The sequence below is a fragment of the Macaca thibetana genome, chromosome 4 (assembly GCF_024542745.1).
Source record: "Macaca thibetana thibetana isolate TM-01 chromosome 4, ASM2454274v1, whole genome shotgun sequence".
Taxonomy (NCBI): domain Eukaryota; kingdom Metazoa; phylum Chordata; class Mammalia; order Primates; family Cercopithecidae; genus Macaca; species Macaca thibetana.
This window is the reverse complement of record NC_065581.1, coordinates 77,104,574-77,124,893: the sequence shown is the minus strand read 5'-3', so window position 1 is coordinate 77,124,893 and position 20,320 is coordinate 77,104,574. Positions and strand designations below refer to the sequence as shown.

Sequence of the window (20,320 nt, the reverse complement as noted above, 5' to 3'; positions counted from 1 at the left end):
TCCTCAAAACAACTATTCCTCAAAACAACACATACCTCTGTTCCTCCAGTATTCGTCCCTGGTGCTTTATTTAGTTCATTTGGTGAGGTCCTGTTTTCCTGGATGGTGTTGGTACTTACAGTTGTTCAGTGTCTTGGCACTGAAGAATTAAGTATTTATTGTAGTCTTCTCAGGCTTGTTTGTGCCCGTCCTTCTTGAGAAAGCTTTCCAGGTATTTGAAAGGACTTTGGCCTTAAGCCCAATTTTGCTGTGGTTTTTGCAGACTCATAGAGGTATCACCTAGGCAGTCTTCAATAAGATACAGGGGAATTTTCTGGATTACCAGGAAGAAGAAACTCTTGTTTTTTTCCTTTACTTTCTCTCACATGGAGTGTCTCTCTCTCTCTCTCTCTCTCTCTCTCTCTCTCTCTCTCTCTCTCTCTCTGTGTGTGTGTGTGTGTGTGTGTGTGTGTGTGTGTGCGCGCGCGCGCTCACACGCTGCGCTACCTGGAACTGGGGATGTGGTGATGTAAGCATCCCTGTGGTCACACCACTGAGATTGCACTGGGTCAGACCTGAAGCCAGCACAGGACTAGGTTTTGCCCATGGCCTGCTGTAACCACTCCCTGGCTACCACCTTTGTTCACTCAATGACCTAGGGCTCTAAAATCAGTTCATGACAAAGCCAGCCAGGCTTATGTCCTCTTCAGGGTGGTAAGGTCCTCTAGGCCCAAGGCAGATCCAGAGATGCTGTCTGGTGGCCAGGGATTGGAGTTAAAAAACCTTAGAAATTCTGGATATTAGCCCTTTGTCAGATGAGTCGATTGCAAAAATTTTCTCCCATTCTGTAGGTTGCCTGTTCACTCTGATGGTAGTTTCTTTTGCTGTGCAGAAGCTCTTTAGTTTAATGAGATCCCATTTGTCAATTAAAGAACTCAAACAAATTTACAAGAAAAAAACAAACAACCCCATCAAAAAGTGGGCAAAGGATATGAACAGACATTTCTCAAAAGAAGACATTCATACAGCCAACAGACACATGAAAAAATGCTCATCATCACTGGCCATCAGAGAAATGCAAATCAAAACCACAATGAGATACCATCTCACACCAGTTAGAATGGCGATCATTAAAAAGTCAGGAAACAACAGGTGCTGGAGAGGATGTGGAGAAATAGGAACACTTTTACACTGTTGGTGGGATTGTAAACTAGTTCAACCATTATGGAAAACAGTATGGCGATTCCTCAAGGATCTAGAACTAGATGTACCATATGACTCAGCCATCCCATTACTGGGTATATACCCAAAGGATTATAAATTATGCTGCTATAAAGACACATGCACACGTATGTTTATTGCAGCACTATTCACAATAGCAAAGACTTGGAATCAACCCAAATGTCCATCAGTGACATATTGGATTAAGAAAATGTGGCACATATACACCATGGAATACTATGCAGCCATAAAAAAGGATGAGTTTGTGTCCTTTGTAGGGACATGGATGCAGCTGGAAACCATCATTCTTAGCAAACTATCACAAGAACAGAAAACCAAACACCGCATGTTCTCACTCATAGGTGGGAACTGAACAATGAGATCACTTGGACTCAGGAAGGGGAACATCACACACAGGGGCCTATCATGGGGAGTGGGGAGGGGGGAGGGATTGCATTGGGAGTTATACCTGATGTAAATGACAAGTTGATGGGTGCAGCACACCAACATGGCACAAGTATACATATGTAACAAACCTGCACGTTATGCACATGTACCCTACAACTTAAAGTATAATAATAATAATAAATAAATTAAAAAAAAAAAAAAAAAACCTTAGAAATTTGCCTGATGTTCTATTCTACTATGGCTAAGCTGGCACTCAAACCACAATATAAAGTCTTTCTCATTTTTTCTTCCCCTTTCCATAGGCAGAAGAGCCTCTCCTTGTTGGCACCACCCCCCGGCCCATGGGGATGGGGAGCGGCCTGACAGGCCACTGCTGATGTTCACTTAAAGCCCAAGGGCCCTTCAGTTAGCTTGTGGTGAATGCTGCCAGGCCTGAGACTCAGCCTTCAGGGAAGTGGGTTCCCTTTTGGTCCAGGGCAGGTCCAGAAATGCTGTCCAGGAGCTTAGACTTGAACTCGGTGATCCCAAGAGTCTGCTTGTTGCTCTATCCCATTGTGGCTGAGCTGGCTTCTAAAGTGCGTGACAAAGTTCTGTTTATTTTTCCCTCTGCTTTTCTCAAACAGAAGGAGTTTTACACTGTAGCCACCACAACTGGGGCTGTGCTAGGTTACACTTGTAGTTAGCATGTTTCAGATGCCTTACCTTTCTGCGTCTGGCTGGTATCCAAGATGCAAGGCAAAGTTCTCTTTGCTCTTCACTCTCCTCCCCTTAAGCAGAAGGAAGGAGACATGTTTGTTGCTGTGAGCTGTTTTGCCTCAGGTTGGGGGAGGACTGGCGCAAGCATTCCCTTAGCTGCTCAGCTGGTGTCTCCCTAGGTCACATGCCACCCTAGTCCTCTGGCTGTAAGCCCAGTCCACACTAGGAGTTGCCTGGGAATTGCAGTCCTTGTGTCTTAGACTGTCTCTCAAGTTCACCTAGAGCGCCAGAGCCCTTTGGCCTGCGGTGGTGAGGCTTGCCAAGAAACTTGAGTTCTGACTTACGGAATGGGTGAGTCCCCTCTGACTAGGTCTGCTTCAGATGCACCTTCCATGTGCAGGCACTGGCTGAACCTAGCATGGCTTTGCTTTCTGCTATGACAGGTCAGCACTGAGTTCAAGGTAAAGTACCCCAGTCACTGCACTCTCTCTCTCTCTCTCTCCGAAGTGCATAGACTCTGTGCTACATGGCCACTGCCAGGGCTGGGGGAGGAATGGTGTCAGCAACTCAAGGCTGTCTGTTCAACCCTTTTCAATGCCTCTGTCAACAACATGAAAAGGGCTGGGGGAGGAATGGTGTCAGCAGCTCAAGGCTGTCTGTTCAACCCTTTTCAATCCTCTGTCAACAACATGAAGTTAAAACCAGGTACTGTGATTGCTCACTTGATTTTTGGTTCTTGTGACGGTGCTTTTCTGTGTGTAGATAGTTGTGAAAATTTGGCATACCTACAGGGGGTACATATGTTGCAGGCTTCTATTCTACCATCTTACTCTGCCTCCCAGCCCCACCTCTTAATACCATCACAGTGACAACTAAATTTCAACATGAGATGTGGAGGGAGCCTTCAAACCATGTCAGATGGCAATAGAGAGAAAATATCTTGCTGACATTGTCTTGGATCAAACTGTGACTGAAGTCAACTGCACTCTGGCCACACCAGTTATGTAATACAATGACTCCCTTTCCTGACTTCAAACTTTTCTGTCACTTGCCACCAAAAGTTAGCTAAAAAATAAATTGATTTTATACATGTGAGCATGAGAATGTTCAAGTATCATGCAAAGAGCATAAGAAGTTGTGTCCTTATTCATTATCTTTTACTGAGATTTAACACTGGACTGAGAACCAGGGTTATTCACTTATTACCAAGGGCCATTCTAATAGAAACAAATGGTGACCTGGCATTCTCATGAGTTTGAAATAGCTTAGTCCAAATATGTTAGTGTATATATGTGTGCATATGAACGTGTATATGTGTGTACCTCAATTTTGAAACAGTCCTGGAAAGTCTATTACAGTGGAAAGGTAAGGGGATGTCTAAGGCTGAAATGAGGAGCAGAAGCATGTTTAACAATTTGCCTTGGGCCTAGTATGACTGTAATGTAAACTCTTAAAAGGATTTCTTTTAATTATGCTGAAATTGCTTGTTGTCAAGGAACAAGTTCCCCCCCACCCAAAATAAATCTTAAAACCTTAAGCTACTCTCACTCTTAAAACAGGTTTATAATTTATTCCTTTCATTCTTAGGCCTCCTTACCTCCCCTTTACCAGCTACCATCATGTTGCTTACTTTCGGATGCCTTTTCCTAGTATCCTTTGGAATTATCCAGGTTTTTTTTGTTTTTTTTTTTTTTTTTTTTTTTTTTTTTTTCCCAGCCTGCTGTTTCCAAAGCAAACGCACAAACTCTTTTCTTCTTGCAGGAGTTTTTTGTAGTAGGCTTTCTTATAGACTATAAGAAAGTAGGTGAAAAAACACAGAAAACATTGGGTTGGTCCCTGCAAAGCCATGGAAACTCTCAACAAGCATAAACAGCATCAGTTTCTCCATTTCACTGGCATGTGGGCAGAATTGGCTGGCTGTGTCCTAGCTTCTTCCTTATCTTCCTGTCTGGTTGGTCCTCTTTACCCCTTTACACAACTCTTTCACGTCTAAGGTGAGGATGTGATATCATTTCCCCTCCTTCCTCAATGAGCACCAGGTCTCTCCAGATAATTGTGTGCTCTGCTTTAGACCCTGAGATCTGCATGGTGCCTTAGAGCTTGCTCTCAAAAGGGGCCCACCCTGGGGGTGTCTGATGTCTAAGTTCTCTTTGCTATCCAAAAGAAAAGAAGCCCAGTTACTCCCTGACATATGTAGGAAAACCATCGCCTTTCTTTCCAGGTAGCAGAAATACTGCTATGCTCCCTTGGAGATGGGGATTTTTAACTTCCATTTGCCTCTGCTTCTAAATTTCCAAAATAATAGTACTGACGTTAGATCATTATTGTGAGGATTAAATGAGTTAATTTGGATAGCATGCCTATCCTGTGTGCTCTCTCTAGGCTAGCTCCTCTGTTATCTTAGCGTCTTCTTTCCTTCCAGGGAAGTATGAATTAAAAAGCGTTGTTTCAGGTTTCCTTTTCTGGCTATGAGTTTCTAAAACAAAGATTTTTTTTTTCATTCTGTTTTCTTCTCCCCTCCCTATTCTTTCCTCTTGATCTGACTCTGTATCCTTTCCCCTTGACCCGACTCTAGGTTGTGCTGGCAATAGAGTTGTCCACACCCACGAGGCTCTCCTCCTCACCTATTAATAAAGCTTCCATTGTGCACCATAAGAAGGTTTTTATTAGCATAAGTAGTATCCTCAAAGGTATTTAACTATCAAAGCTATCAAAACTGCCAATGAGTCATTTATTTGTGCGACCAATATGCACAGAAATGTTTGCAGGGAAAAGACTAATCCACAAGGGAATTTAAATGACACCACCACTCCTTTTACTGGGGAGAAGACATTTCGGTTTCTGGTGCTAGTTGTTGTATTAAAAAATTATACCAAAAGACCTTGAACGAGATAATTCAGGGCATTGGAATACTGGTTGGTTGTGACATTAAAAAATAACTTGAATTTTTTGGTGTACAATAATGTTATTGTGATTGCAATTTTAGACTGATCCTTAAACTTTTAGAAACACAAAAATATGTATGAGTAAAATGACATAGTATCTGGTGGTTGCTTTGCAATATCCAGTGTGTGTGTGTGAGAAAGTGGGTGGAGGTACACATAAAACAAAATTGAGAATGAATTGATAATGGTCTGACTTGGGTGACAGCTACACTGGAGCTCATTACACTCCTCTCTCTACCTTTGCCTATGTTTAAAATTTTCTATGATTAAAAATTTAAAAAGAACTATTCTATGTCAAAAGCAGAAGAACCAAGTTAGATCTCTGGTTTCCTCCTATTATGGAGCTTATTTTAAGTTTAAATTCCAACCAAGTGTGTATGTGGAGGGGTGGGGGTGGTAAGTCTTCCTTCTACACAGGCTATATCATCCACATCTTGGACATCAGGGCTTTGGACCCTGTGGTTATGCTGCTCTTCTTACAGCATAGCTAAAGGAAACGATATTTATGGAAAATAAGTCTCATTCTACTTGATCTCGCAGAATCATTTTATATCATTGACACCTACTTTCTCCTTTCTTTCTAGTCCTTTTGCAAAACACTCATTTCTCCTTCAGTCTCTCTGACTCTGTTTTCTGTAGCTCCTGCCAGCCATCAAATAAGTTGTACCTCTTTGTTTTGTATTTGGTCCTCTTCTTTTTCTCTATGTACAAAGGAACATAGAGAATTGTGAATCTTCCTAATTCCAGGGGTTCAGCTATCATTTCATTCATTTAACTGGTGTTTTATTCTGCTTTGATTATATGACTTGGAATCTACTTGGATTGTTAGACTTGCCGATAATTAATTTGTTCATTGATTAATTCATTTATCAAACTTTTAAGAGCTTCTACTATGCACCAGACACCAGGTTGAACACAGAAGATATGGAGCTGAATAAGAAATGATTCTTCTCTCAAAAATTTCACAGTAATATGCTAATGTTTCCTGTTTCACAAGCTCTGAACTCTTTCCTAAGATCTAGATAAATGAAATTGCCAACTGGATGGTTTGCTTGCTCTTCAAACTAGCATGCCAAAAAAGAGTCTAGATTTACCCCTCAGCCACCCCTTCTCACATTTGTCTTTCACCATTTCTATTAGTGTCCTCAGCACCCCAGCACCAAATTATCTTCCTCCTTTTCTCTGTCTTCCCAGCCTTGATTCCTCCTCTTTCTCTACACATACCCACACTTTAGTCAATAGCTCTGTCCTGAGCACACCCAAACTCTTCCCAGTCTTCCAGTATCAAGACTTTACTTTTAAAACCTGCTTCCTTGCAATGAGTTTGGTGTAAATTAGGATGCACATTGTGACAATATTAACTTTTATTGTCAACTTCTGTTCCTACCATAAATGCATTTTGTAATGAATCTTCTCTCTATGGCTGTCCATGGAGGATATATTATCATTTTGTTTTATATGTGAAGAAATCAAGTGACTTGCCCATGATTATACTACTGGTAAGGGTCAGGGTCAGAAAAAGAGTTTGCCAGTTTCCCAAGTATGAATCCTTTTCAGTGCTTGACAATTGTGAAGCAAGTTCTTAGCTTCTCTCAGTAGCATTTCCCAAAGGGTGTTCCTTGAGATGCTACTTGATGCTATTCAACAAAAGAAGAATCCTACAGACAAATGAATTTGGAAAATGATAAGAAATTAAAACTGGCTTTTTTTCTTCTAGTTTCTCTGAATTTTTAACATGCTAATGATGTGCATTGTGAATATATAATGTATAATATTTTATATAGCACTTTCTAAAGATGACCTAATAACCACAGAACCATTATTTCACAGCCTCTCTCAAGACTTGTTTTATTCAGAAGAAATCAGAGAAAATGTCTTTTAAAGAAAGGGAGCTTGGTCACAGCACTAGTTCATATTCTCTTAATTTCACTTGACATGATAAATCTTCACCTTAATATTTCCTGGTTGGCCATTCAACAAGTTTGTTATGAATTCAGTTACACATCAGTTTTAACCTTTGTCAAAAGCTTTTCTTAGGAGGCTCAAGGAGGTCCTTTACCTTCTGGCAGAGAACTAGTGAGTCTGTGTATACATTCTCAAGAAAATCATATAATTAAATAGAACTTCTACTTCTTGAACACTTGCTAAATTCAAGACACTGGGGCACTTATCTCACTTAATCCTCAAAACTATTCTGGGGAGTAGGTACTACTGTGAGCTCTATTTCACAAATGGGAAAATAAAGGCTCAGTAGTACATGCAAGTAAGTCTATGACCACCATAACAGTGATAAGCTTAAGGCTCATCACCAAGTCTCTCTGATCAGAGCCCATGCTTTTAGCCTCATATTCTTATATCCTGACTCATTATCAACATATTTAAAAATAGATGAATCTGATTAAATGATAGAAAAAGAATGTACCAGAAGACAGCCATGTCTGTATCCACCTAATGATATTTACAGCTCCTAACACAGTGCTTAGCATGTAGGAGGTGTTTAAGAAATCTCTGTTGAACAGAAATTAAGTTGAATGACAGTATAGAGCCTTATAAGGGAGGTATATAGAAACAAGAGAACACACTTTGAAAAAAAGCATCAATTAAACTACATAGTATCTTCATTGTGAACATGTGAAGAAAAATCACATCACTCCTTGGAATGACTGGAATGATTTTGAGAGCTACTTGTTTCACCAGGGTCATAATTTCCCTGTTGGCTTGTTGAGCTAGAGAACGAGATGCTGCAGCTAAGTTGTCATCATCGCCTCTCTTTGTTGTTGCTCTTTTATTACATGTTTCAGTTGCAGCAGCAGGGATGAGTCAGGCATACTTACACAATCTTGAGTTTCCTGAAGGAGAATTGCCTGTTAGTCATATATCAACTACTCACCTGCCCAACCAGTAAAGATTTAACCTTAGATATTGGAGCAGGTGCACATGTCAGAAATGTAGACAGAGGATAAGCAAAGAAATAAAAATAACCTGTAAAATCATCTTCTAGGTAACTTATTCAGCTACAACTGAGACAAATTACAAATGTTATGATCTTGTCTGCAAAAGGAAGTGGATAGGTGTATTTAGATGAGTTTCTTACACTGAGATAAGTAAGATAAGTTAAAAATAATGAAATTTATGTGCTGGGGTGATGACTAAAGAAGGAAATCCTAATTAACCAGAAGAGTATGGATGGTGTAAATTGACAAGGAGGGATAGAATTGGGAGGCCTAAGAGTTAGATAATTAGGAAAAACAACATATAGTAACAAAGAAAGAAGGAAATATCTAGTTGAACAACTTGAAACCGTTCTTGTTTGGTCTCAATATTAAGCCTATTCAGGTGACTCCCTGATTCAGCAAGATGGGGCTCAAAGTTGAAGATGTAACACAGCTTCTTACCTCCTTTCAAAGTGTTTTGGATTTCTCATGAGTCAACTGATGATACTCAGAGTGTGGTGCTGACGCCATTCCCATTCGTGTGTCCATTAAAGTAAACACCAGTGTGCACAGTGATCAATTTCACTGTGGGAACATCTGTAATCTGTTTTATTTTTACTTATTGACCTTAGTTTACCCAGACTCTTTATTCACAGGATTCAGAAGGTGTATCACACTAAAGTTAATGAAACTAAGCAGCTCTTATTCCCCCTTCTTCATAGCTCCTAGCATAGCCTGAAACATGGTAAGCACTTACAAAATGCTTGTTCAGAGAATGAGTAGAGGATCTAAGTGACTGAAAGAACATAGAATTAAAACAACCACTATTACATTTTGGTTTCAAAATTTTTCTTTTCATGAGATTAACTGTTCTTTGAATGGTTTGAGGTTCTTACCCCCACATAACCTTTTATAATCCAATATAAAGTGGAATTACCAGATTTAAGGAGTTTACATCTCCACTGGGGCTATGTTATAAGCTGCCAAATGCCAGTGAAATGGCATAGAAAATACCATCAGAATTCTGATATATTAATATTGCTCTCTAGAAATACACCAGTTCATTCAATGAGTGCCTTATGTTCCTCTCCTAACATAATCTTATACAAATAATAATACAAATATTTGTTAGAAAATTACCTTAAGAATTTAGTCTAAGTTGTTGATTGGAGGAGTAATTAACATCAGATAACATCACATCTCCTGGGTTTCAAATTTGCTATGTTTGCTAAAAATTCAGATTCCAGGGTCCCATCCCAGTACTACTAGATCAGAATACCCAGGAGCTAAGGCCTGAAAATGTGTACATTTTAAAAGCTGAGAAAGATTTTGGAATCACTGCCCTCTCCTTTGTTACCTAAAGGATGTTATTTCTTTTTTTTACATATATTTTTAATTTTTAAAAAATTATACTTTAGGTTCTGGGATACATGTGCAGAACGTGCAGGTTTGTTACATAGGTATTAATGTGCCATGGTGGTTTGCTGTGCCCGCCAACCCATCATCTACATTAGGTATTTTCGCTAATGCTATTCCTTCCCTAGACCCCCACCCCCCGACAGGCCCCAGAGTGTGATATTCCCCTCCCTGTGTCCAAGTGTAAAGAACCTCATTCCTAAAGGAATGAGCTATTGAGACCCAGCACCTCTGAGCTCAGACTTCCAGTGAAGAAAGGACAAAGCCCATTCACCCTTTGGTTGACCCTTCCATATCTTCCTTTGATGCTTCCTTTTTATTTCTAGCAAACATTTCCTATTTGATTCTGCTTGGAGGCATACAAACAGGCCTCCTCATGTACTCAAGTACCAGCACCATATGTTGGAAAGAGTTGAATAAGGCAGATGTGAGTTTGCATATTGGCTCTCTCTATGACCTTCGCTAAGTTACTTCAGTTCTTTAAGCTGACATTTCCACATCTGTAAAAATGTGGGCAACAATAATAACCTTATAGGGTTACAGTGAAGATTAAATGAGATAACAAGAGATAGAGCCTGGAATATATTATCTTATGTAATTATTATTGCCTTCCTTATGTGTTATTTTTAAAAGTGTGAGTACCTAGTGTCTCAATTTCCTGAGCAAATACCTACCACCCGACTTTGTAAGATTACAGATAGGGCTAACATGGTTACAGGATCCAGTGTATCTGCATAGCAAGGCTAAGAGACAATCTATTTAAAAGGGGGCAACTTCCAGGGACTTTGTCTTGAAACTGTAAAGCAAGACATTTGCTTCTGCTTAAATTCTGTGATCTTTGTTTGCGTGACTTGAAAGAGACTAAAAGCTACCCTTTTCCCTAATCACCCCTTAATACTGCCATTGGTGGTAGGGGCCCCTATCACCAGAATTCTGTCATTAAAATCTCTACCTTGCCTTGACTCCACTAAAGCCAATGAGTGTGGAGATGGTTGTGATAGACACAGTCTTATTCATTCTTTCAACAAGTAATCATGGAACACCTACATTACAGAAACTGTCCTTTAAGGAACTCAGATGTAAGCTGGGAGTCATCTCTGGATTCTAGAACCCATGTTCTGGCTCCATTCTACTGCTCTAGACACTATCTCACGTCATTAAACACTAAAAGCAGTGTTTTGTAAAACAGTCTCAGGTATATCAATCCCTTATCGGCTGGCCCAGACCTCCAGACATCCATTTCCTAAGTTAAGAGAGGAACTAATATTCCAAGACTCAAATTCCATAGTCTTTGCTGAGCATAAGCACTGCAGCCATCATCTCCTCTGCGATGAAGTGGTCATTCTCTGAGGGTAGGAATAGGTTTCCTCTTTGTTTTTAATGCCAAGCCTGTAGTGTATTTCACTGTCAATTCATTTAAACTTATTTACTGGCTATCAGGCACAGGCACAGGCACATCACAGGAGACAGATAAGCATCTCCACCTTCCAAAACTTGCTGTCTACATGAATATTCCTTGACAAATTATTTGGGATGAGTGGGGTCTCTTTAGCATGAAAATGACAACATCTATCAGTGTTTAGTGGTGAGTACAGCCCAGGGTTAGACATCAACTGTCAACTTAGGCTGTTGTACAGAGGCATTTTTGTCATTGTATTTTTAAGTGAAACAAGGGAAACTCCATTTCCGCTGTTGGGAACAAGGCCACTTTCTTGTGCAGGCCCCCACCGCAGCCCTCCAGGAGAAAGTCGCTGAGGGTGAGCTCTTTCGGACGTGCCCTTTCCCGGGTTGGAGCCGGCAGCTGCCACCCAGTAGGGCTTCCGCTCGGAGTGTGTGAAGTCCTTGGCGGCCGCTAGAGGGAGGCGAGAGCCTGAGGCAGCAGCGCGAGGAGACGCACCGCCCAGGCCACCCTGGGTTCCAAGACCCACCACCTCCCGCCCTGGCTCAGCAGTCACTCAGTTCGATTTAGAATGCCCTGGAAACAGTTTCACGCTAAATAGCGTGAAAACAGAGTTCAATCAAAGATAGGGTTGCCAGGTAAAGTACGGCAGCCCAGTTAAATGTGAATTTCAGATAAACAACAAATACAAATACTTTTTTAAAAATCGTTATCTGAAATTCATATTAAAATAAAATTCAAACTGGGTACACTGGACTTTCATTCACTAAATCTGGCAACTCTAACCAAAGAGCAAAGGGCCCTTGGAAAGAGTGAAAGCCCTTTTAAGGTACAGAGGAGGGAAAGACAATATTTACTACCTCTCTGTTAACTGAATCTTGGAAAAGTATTGCATCATGTAGACTGGAAGAGGCTGTTCTTGTCCCAGTCGGCAGAGACGCAGCCACGCAGCCTGCGGCCTTGTCTAGGAGAGATATGAGGAAAGGTCCTCCCCTACTTTGAAAACTTCCTCCTTTATCTTCTCCAAGGCCGAATGCATTGCTAAAGTCCTCTCTGTGTTCATTCAGGAATTTCTCCTAAAGATGCAAATATCAGAAGAAGAACACAAGCAAAGCAAAGAACACGAGCAAAATACAAGCAAACACACACACACACACACAGAGAAAAATACATAAAAAAAAAGAAAAACACAAGTAAAGAACAGAAAGAAAAAAAAAGGCCGTTGACTTTTCCAGAGGGATTACTTGGCAGCTTGTTGGAAATAAGTACCAGCCTAGGAAAGCAGATTAAAAGCCCGGGTGGAGAGGCAATAAACAAGAAGGGAACAAAGCATCAAGATGAAAATGAGGGCCACAGAAGGAGGCTGCCGTTACTAATGCTACATCCCTGGTGAACAATATTGTCCAGGGCTGGAGCCTTTCAGAGGGTGGCTCACATCTAGTTAATAGAATGACAGCTGAGCATCTGGAATGCTCCATCGCGATTGCTATTCATTGGTGATAATAGTTTTCGCAGACTGAGCTCTACCGTCCTTCGGTCCGGAAGTGGGGATTAATTACAAGGGGCGTGTGCTCACCAGCAACTAGCTCCTCTCTCTGCACTGCTTGCTGGCTTTCCCTATTCAGAGTCGCCAAAGGTACGGGCAATACTGAGAAGGTTCTTAGAATATTGCCACAAAGCTCATAAAAGGAGGCATTCCTCCTTTGCTTCCTTTTTCCCAAGGTCACTATCAAGCAAAAACTTCCTATTTGCACGGAGAGGCTGCCTCAGCCTCTGAGAGGAGGCCATGTAAATTACTGACCTTGAAGACACTGCAGGTCTTTTAAAAAAAACAAAAAAACAAAAAACCCCCCAAAAACCAATGACGCTAATATCAAATTAAATCAGCAGGGGGCACAATTTCTCCACAATGTGTTAAGCTTCTTTTTCTGATTAGAAGGAAAAATGCCTAAGCTGTTTCTTTGTGCTGTTTTGAATCGGCGTTATCCGATAATCCAAACATCAAAATGTCATGCACAAATTCATTTTCCACAGAAACAGGCAATATAAGCCATCCAAAGGGAGTTGGCAAATTTACTGACAGTGCCTTGCTGATTATATCATTTCTGCATCTGTGAGTTTTTATTTTTTTAAATAAGCAACCATGGGATGGGTGTGTTCAAAACTGTAAATACAAGCAGTGCTATGGAACCTGTGGCCACATATTTACTTAGATTCTGTTTCTAGAAACTCCCAGCCTGACAGCGACTCCCGTTTTCTGGGTATCTAGGAAAGATGTCGTCTATTGATTTCATCAAGAATTGCAGCAGATACTTTCAGGAGCTGTGTTTTATAGATGTCCTGCACATCTTCCAACACTTTGTGCACTCATAATGCCTCATAATCCAATTTATTATATTCTCTTTTTGATTTGCTAAACAGGAAGAGAAATCAATGACTTTGTTTCTTAGGGTTTCCATACGTGTGACATGGAATGATCCAGCAATGCCCAAGTGTTGGCTCCTGTATTTGTACCTGGCCCTGGCTCAGTGCTGTTTGATGTTACTCTATTTCTCTTGGCATTCATTTTACCACCTTTGGTGTGGGGTGGGGGGGAAGTGAGGAAGATCAGAAGAATTCAAGAAATCTTATCACTAGAGGGTTAAAGAGTTCTTCAAAATTATTACTGTTAAATGCAGTATTAATAACAGACTACAGTCATGTAGAACTCACTGTGTTTCAGGCTTGATTCCTTTGTATTTATTAACCCATCAAATTCCTTCAAGACAGAGAAGGGTTAAGAAATTTGCTGAAATTCATTTATGTAATAAGTGAGGCAGAAATTTAAACACATGCAGTTTGGCTCTAAACACTATGTGCAAGGTGTAGGATTTAAAAGTTTTAACTTTTAATAAGTAATAATTAACAGGTGGATTATTAGTTTTTAATTCATGGATTTTAAAAATTAAAATGGTATACGTTGAGTTTTGTTTCTATTCTATCCACCTGGTCGGCCCCCCTCCTTACAGTATACCTTTCCAGTACTTTATGCAGTTGCAAACCAAAACACACACATATTCTTTTCCTCTTCTTTATGACACTATAGGCATCGTAATGGGTTCACTATTCTGAGCTTTTCTTCTGAACCATCTATCCTGAATACCTTCTCACAATATAACAGACAAGGTGTCCTCATTCTTTTTCAGCACCTAGTATTCCATTTTGAGGACATACTGCACTTTATTTAACCACTCCTCTCTTTATGGAAATGGGCTGTTTCTTAGGCTGTTACAAACAATACCATAACACATCACTTGTGCATGTCATTCTGTAACTGTGCAGAGATTTCTACAGGATAAACTCCCTGTCCTAGGTTAATTGAGTTAAAGGATGAAAGCATTTGTAATACTGTATGGAAATTGCTACATTGTCCCCTCTCAGAGCTGTGTCACTTGGGTTCCTCCAGAAATGTCGAAAGTGCCTGTTTTCCCACAGTCTCTCTAACAGAGTATATTACTGAATTTTTGGATTTTTGCCAACATGGTAAGTGAGAATGGCTTCTCACTTATCATTTCATTTGCATTTTTAAAAGTATGGGTAAGGTTGAGTGTCTTCTCACTAAGGATCATTTTTATGTGAACTGTCTGTTCATGTCCTTGCTCATGTATCTTTTGGCTGATTGATCTTTTTCATCTCAATTTCTAAGGGTTTACATATTAAGGAAATTAATCATATTTGTATGATAGGAGTTGCAGATATTTTTCTTGCTTTGAATTTGCTTTTTACTTATGTCTTTGTTTTGGACCATAAATGCACTTTTTATTTTGATGTGCTTCGGTGGAGATATACAACTTAATTATGTTATTAATTCTTCATGGTTTAAATAGTTTTTTGACAGCCATCAAGGAAGGTATAAATAGATTTTATTCAATGAAAACATGTTAAGAACTTACTACTGTGCATTCTACTTTGTGCTCAGTGTTTGGAACAAAACCGTTCCCCTGGAAAATTTCCTAATGTAGTGGGTGAGACAACTGTCTAAGTAAATAATTCCAGTGTGCCAGTGGTAAGCATTATAATAAACACATGAAAAAGAAAGTTATTTTTAAGCAGCATCTTGAGGGATATTTAGGAGTTAGGTGGGAGAGAAGGAAAAGGTAGGCGAAGTTCTCATAGCCTAGCTCCTGAGGGAATCCCAGCACTTTGGGAGGCCAGTGCAGGCAGATCACAAGGTCAGGAGATCGAGACCATCCTGGCTAACACAGTAAAACCCCATCTCTACTAAAACTACAAAAAATTAGCCGGGCATGGCAGCGTACACCTGTAGTCCCAGCTACTCGGGAGGCTGAGGCAGGAGAATGGCAGGAACCCGGGAGGCAGAGCTTGCAGTGAGCCGAAATCGCGCCACTGCACTCCAGCCTAGGCGACAGAGTGAGACTCCGTCTCAAAAAAAAAAAAAAAAAAAAAAATTGCCAAACACAGGCAATAATCCCAATTATCTCTTACTTAAATACGAGGGGATATAGTAGTACTCTTACCTGAAAGAAATTTATTTTATTTGGAATACTGCAAAGGTGAGTAAGCTTATGGTGGCGTCAGACTCTCAACATTCACCTAATGTCATTTTGCTTCTGAACATTTGATGTTGTCAGGTAAGAAAAGAAAGGAGTTCAGGGGCTGGTGCATTTATAGTCCTTAATTGTGACAACTCTCAACTTATTTCTTTCAGATTAGGCTTAGAGTTTCTGAAGAACTGGAAATTGTGTTTGCAATGCCCCAGTTATTCATTGGTCAGTTCAAATATGAGACATAATTGATGTGCAAGCAAGAAGAGATAGTAGAGTCAGCGACTGACAGGTCTTTCCTACCAAGCTGGGATAAGGGACTGGGACTGGCAGCACTGGTTCAAATGGCAGATACAACTTGTTGCCTATCCACCTTATACTCTTATGTCCCACCAATGAAACTCATGTTTGGTTCAGAAAGGAAAGGAGACCAGCCCAAGTGTGTACTCTGACGAGTCTGGTCTAGTGTAGGCCAATCATGCTGATCTAGCTCCTCTTTTTCAGAAACTGGTTTTTTTCTTTTTGAAGCTCAGGGTGTTATGATCCTGTTATGGCCAATAGTGCACAAGGTGAAGTCTGCTGGAGTATTTCTGAGAGAGCTTTTGCTTTCATAATAAAGCAGACAGATGATGATTCCTGCTTTCACTGCTTCATCTTGCCTTAAATGCAGATGTGATGTGATGTGATGTCCAGAACCAGAACAGCCATCTTAGGACCAAGATGACTGAGGAATTTTTGCAGTGGATCAGCCCTGACATCATGTTGCTGACTTAACAGTTGCCTGTGTCCTGACTGCTTGGTATGTGAGGAAAGGAAACATCCCTTCTTTTTTAAGCTGGTTGAGTTTTCTGCCGAGCAGCCAGGCAGTCACTAAGCAGTAGCATGAGGGCTGCTGCTAGCTTTGCTGGCCGTATTTCTAGAGATTCAGCTGGTTAAGGAGACAACAAGCCAAAATGGATTTAGCTAATGTGTAACTCATATAGACAGCATAAAAGATCAGCATGGTCCCAGCACTTTGGGAGGCCGAGACGGGCGGATCACAAGGTCAGGAGATTGAGACCATCCTGGCTAACACGGTGAAACCTCATCTCTACTAAAAAATACAAAAAACTAGCCGGGCGAGGTGGCAGGCGCCTATAGTCCCAGCAACTCAGGAGGCTGAGGCAGGAGAATGGCATAAACCTGGGAGGCGGAGCTTGCAGTGAGCTGAGATCCGGCCACTGCACTCCAGCCTGGGCCACAGAGCGCGATGCATCTCAAAAAAAAAACAGATCAGCATGGTGCCAGCTACCTGCAGCCATTGTTCCACAGGATGACAACAAGCCAAGGGGGGAGATGATGGGGAGCACAAGCAGTGGGTCACTCCTCACCCTGTGACTGAGAAGTCAACAACGCTAGGCTCCAGCCAAGCACTATTATAGTCTGCAACTGTTCCCGAAGAAGGGGGACAGATGGAAAGTCCCATGCTTCACCAGAACCAGGGAAACAGATGGGAAATGACCTTGTGACAACCTCCCACAAGGTGGGGAGGTGAATGGCAACAGCCTTGACAGCACCACACAGAACTGCCATTCATGCCAAGTTCCTGAGAGCATGACAAGGCGTTCATTCACCAAGACAAGTCAGGCTGCAGCTGAGCCTCACCTCCAGGGCCTGTGTGGAGACCTGCAAGGGTGCCAGGGAGCCATTATCTTACAAATTGCAGATAAAAGCATTTCTAATTGAGAAAACTCTTATCCCAAGGAGGTATGAGGGAAAGGAACTAAGCTTATGGAAGAACAAAGGTTTTCCAGAGGAATAGTACCTTCTCTTTATTTTTTTTCTTCTTTTGCTGAAATAGATCCCAGTATCTCATAAGTCTGATTACTAGGACACTTCACTGTACACAAAGGCAGTGTTGAAAGCATTTCCAGACATTTCCAAGGGCAGATGCCAAGGTCACGCGTGAGTGTGTCTGTGTGTGTAAATGTGTGTGTGCTAAGCGTTCATTAGCAACCAATCTCATAGACCCCAGCACACCGTACCAACATGCTTCCTGCAGCTGCCCTTCAGAAGTGATGTGTACAATTACACATTCAAATTCATCCCCAGCCACCAACACTGATTTCTTTCACTCTTATTTCCTAAATACATAATGCAGGTTTTTAAATATAAAATTCCAATGTTAACAAGCCTTAAAAGAAACCATTTTACAGCCTTTGCCTTTTCAAGCCTGAAAGAAAAGCTCAAATAACTACAAGTGCAAAGCACAGGTAACATTGCTTCTTCATTTATCCCTTCAAACCACAAGATGTGGGAGATATTACTGTTATTTGTGACATTCATGTCATATCACCTTAATGTCCGGAAGTAGAATTTATGATGTCTGTATATGATTCATCCTAGCTACCTACAGGGATAAAAATGAGATGACTTTATTACTGTAGAATAGAACAGATGATCTTAGAGCTGAAGGGAACCTAAAGATCCCACACTCTAAGCCTCTAATTTAATTTTACTAGTGAAGGTAAAGTGATTTACCCAATAGGCTCCTACTATGAACCCAAAACAAAAGCACACATGGAAGTCCCTGGGCTGCCCCTCCACTCCTACCCATGCCCGGTCCTACACCCTAAAGTGTCTGGGAGCATGCATGTGAATATGCTAGCCTGCACAATCGTGCTCTTCTATACTAAGCTCTTTATGGTTTTTTTAGCCCCTTTTAATCATTGTCCTCAAAAGGCGATGCCTGAAAAAAGTCTTTAAGTTCTGATTTGCAACCCTGTAAAATTGATCCTGCTGAATAAGCTACTCCTTGTGATCTTTAGAATTTGCTAGGAAGACTTGATTAACTTTCTGAAGTTCCCAAAGAAGGGACAGATTCAGGAACACCAGTTGGGAGAAGTGGAGGAGAAGAGGCAAGAGGATGGAAGCGGGGGATTAGTGAAAGTCTAATACCAAGTAGTGAGCCCCTGCCCAACTCAACCTCCATTCTCTGGTGACCAGCCTTAGCTCTCTGGCTAGGAGAGTGGAGGATGCTCTCTGGATAAACAGATTGAGCAGGAGAACAGACCTACAGATGCCAGTATTTTAGGGTCACTCAACAAAATGGCCATCTCTACCCATAATCCCACAGTGAAGCTAACCAGGAAACAAGGACTAGCCTTGAACACAGAGCTTCACTCCACTCTCAAGGGGCTCACTCTTATGAGTAAGGACTGACAAAGAGGAGCAGATGTCAAGGAAGTCTTCAACAAGCAAGGCAGAGACAAAAAAGGAAAAACTAAAGAGGAACTCAAAAGATTCAGCAACTATACGGCAAGAAAAGTAACAGCCACAAACACTTTATAACCACATTCCTCAGAGGGAGACAAGAATACACTATATCCATAAAACAAGAACTGGTAGGCTCTTGGAAGTTAACATTTGAAAACTGAAATCAGTAGAATTGCTAGGAGATAAATTTAAGGAAATAGACCGGTGAGCAAAACAAACAAAAGCCCCTATAGATTTCTAACAGGAGAACAGAAAAAGAAATAATAAAAAAAAATAGAGGATCAAACTGGGAGATAGATTTAATTAAGAATTTCTGAAAGAGAGAAAATGGAAAGGAGGTAATTACTAAAGAAGTAATAAGCAACATTTCCAAGAACTAAAGGATGTTGGTTTTCAAATGCATATGAAAGCCCAGCCCCCCAAATGAGGAAAGGCCAAAACCAAGGGTTTCATGGAGACTGCAGTAGGGCTGGTTTTGTCTCCCTGGCAACTGTGCACTGGTCACTGGTTAGTTCTCCCGTTTCTTGCTGGCACTGGACTCTGTTCTAAAATACAGGCCATGTGTCTGGGACTGGAGAACGTGTGAATTCTTAGTTAAGCCCAGACTACTGCAACTTCCAACTTCCTTGGAGTTGAACCCTGAGTCAGCTCAGTTGCTAAGGACCTGCTTCAATTCAAATGGGTCCTCTTGCCCCTCCATTTAGCTAGGACCAGACCCGATGATTACCCCGTCCGCAGGGTGCTCTGTGTCACTCTGTTCACCAGAGAAGACCCTAGATAAAGCTGCCAGCTTGGTTGGATCCCTTTTATTCTGTGATTTGGAAGGCAGGCCACCCCTCCCATGCATGTTCAATGGCAAAGTTGGTTCCTGATCTCAACCCTGACTGTTCCTAACTTATCCCTTTTCCCTGCTGGCCTCTGTACCCAACGGCTTAGCCTAGAGTGGTTATTTAAATGACATCTCATTATCTTATAGTTGAAATACATGCTGAGTATTGTCTGGGCCATATATTTGAGTCAGGAGACACTATAGGCCTTCAACTATATGATCTTAATAAACGAATTAATGAATGAATGGATTAACAAGATTACATTCCTGTAGAATTTGTTGGCATAAAATATTTTAATGAGTTTCTAACTAAACACATAAGCCAGATCACCCAAATGAGGTCATTTGAGTAAGAGAAGAGAGAAACCAGGAAAGCAGCACAAAAGAAGCCGACAATGCTCCCAGCCTTACCTTCTGCAGGTATTTACTGAGGCCCACCATGGGTCAGGCACTGCCATAAGCACTGAGGGTGCAATAGAGGGTAAGATAAGGCCCTTCTCTTGTGGAGCTCATCTTCCAATAGGGCAGACAATAAACAATGAATACATTTTGCTCACCTGTTTTATTTCAGAGTATGACTATTTGCCAGACAGTGCTCCCAGGGCTTTCAATAGTAACTCATTTAATTCTCACAATCTTATGAGATAGGCACTATTAACATTCCTGTTTTTCGGAAGAAGAAACGGAGGAACAGA

The 20,320-nt window shown here is 41.1% G+C and overlaps 1 protein-coding gene and 1 long non-coding RNA gene across 11 annotated transcripts in view; one reads left to right on the top strand and one right to left on the bottom strand.

Moving 5' to 3' along the window:
* Window positions 1-20,320, top strand: part of HMGN3 (high mobility group nucleosomal binding domain 3) — a 1,231,743-nt gene that overhangs the window by 527,171 nt on the left and 684,252 nt on the right. The window contains exon 1 of one of the 10 annotated variants that reach the window (XM_050789648.1): window positions 16,985-16,988. The exons of the other annotated variants lie outside the window; for them this stretch is intronic. The gene's annotated coding sequence lies outside the window, so the exon portion shown is untranslated. Of the gene's footprint in view, window positions 1-16,984; window positions 16,989-20,320 lie in introns of those variants that run through there. 10 annotated transcript variants of the gene reach the window in all.
* LOC126953911 (uncharacterized) overlaps window positions 1-20,320 on the bottom strand; it is a 73,505-nt gene that overhangs the window by 51,580 nt on the left and 1,605 nt on the right. The gene's annotated exons all lie outside the window — the stretch shown is intronic.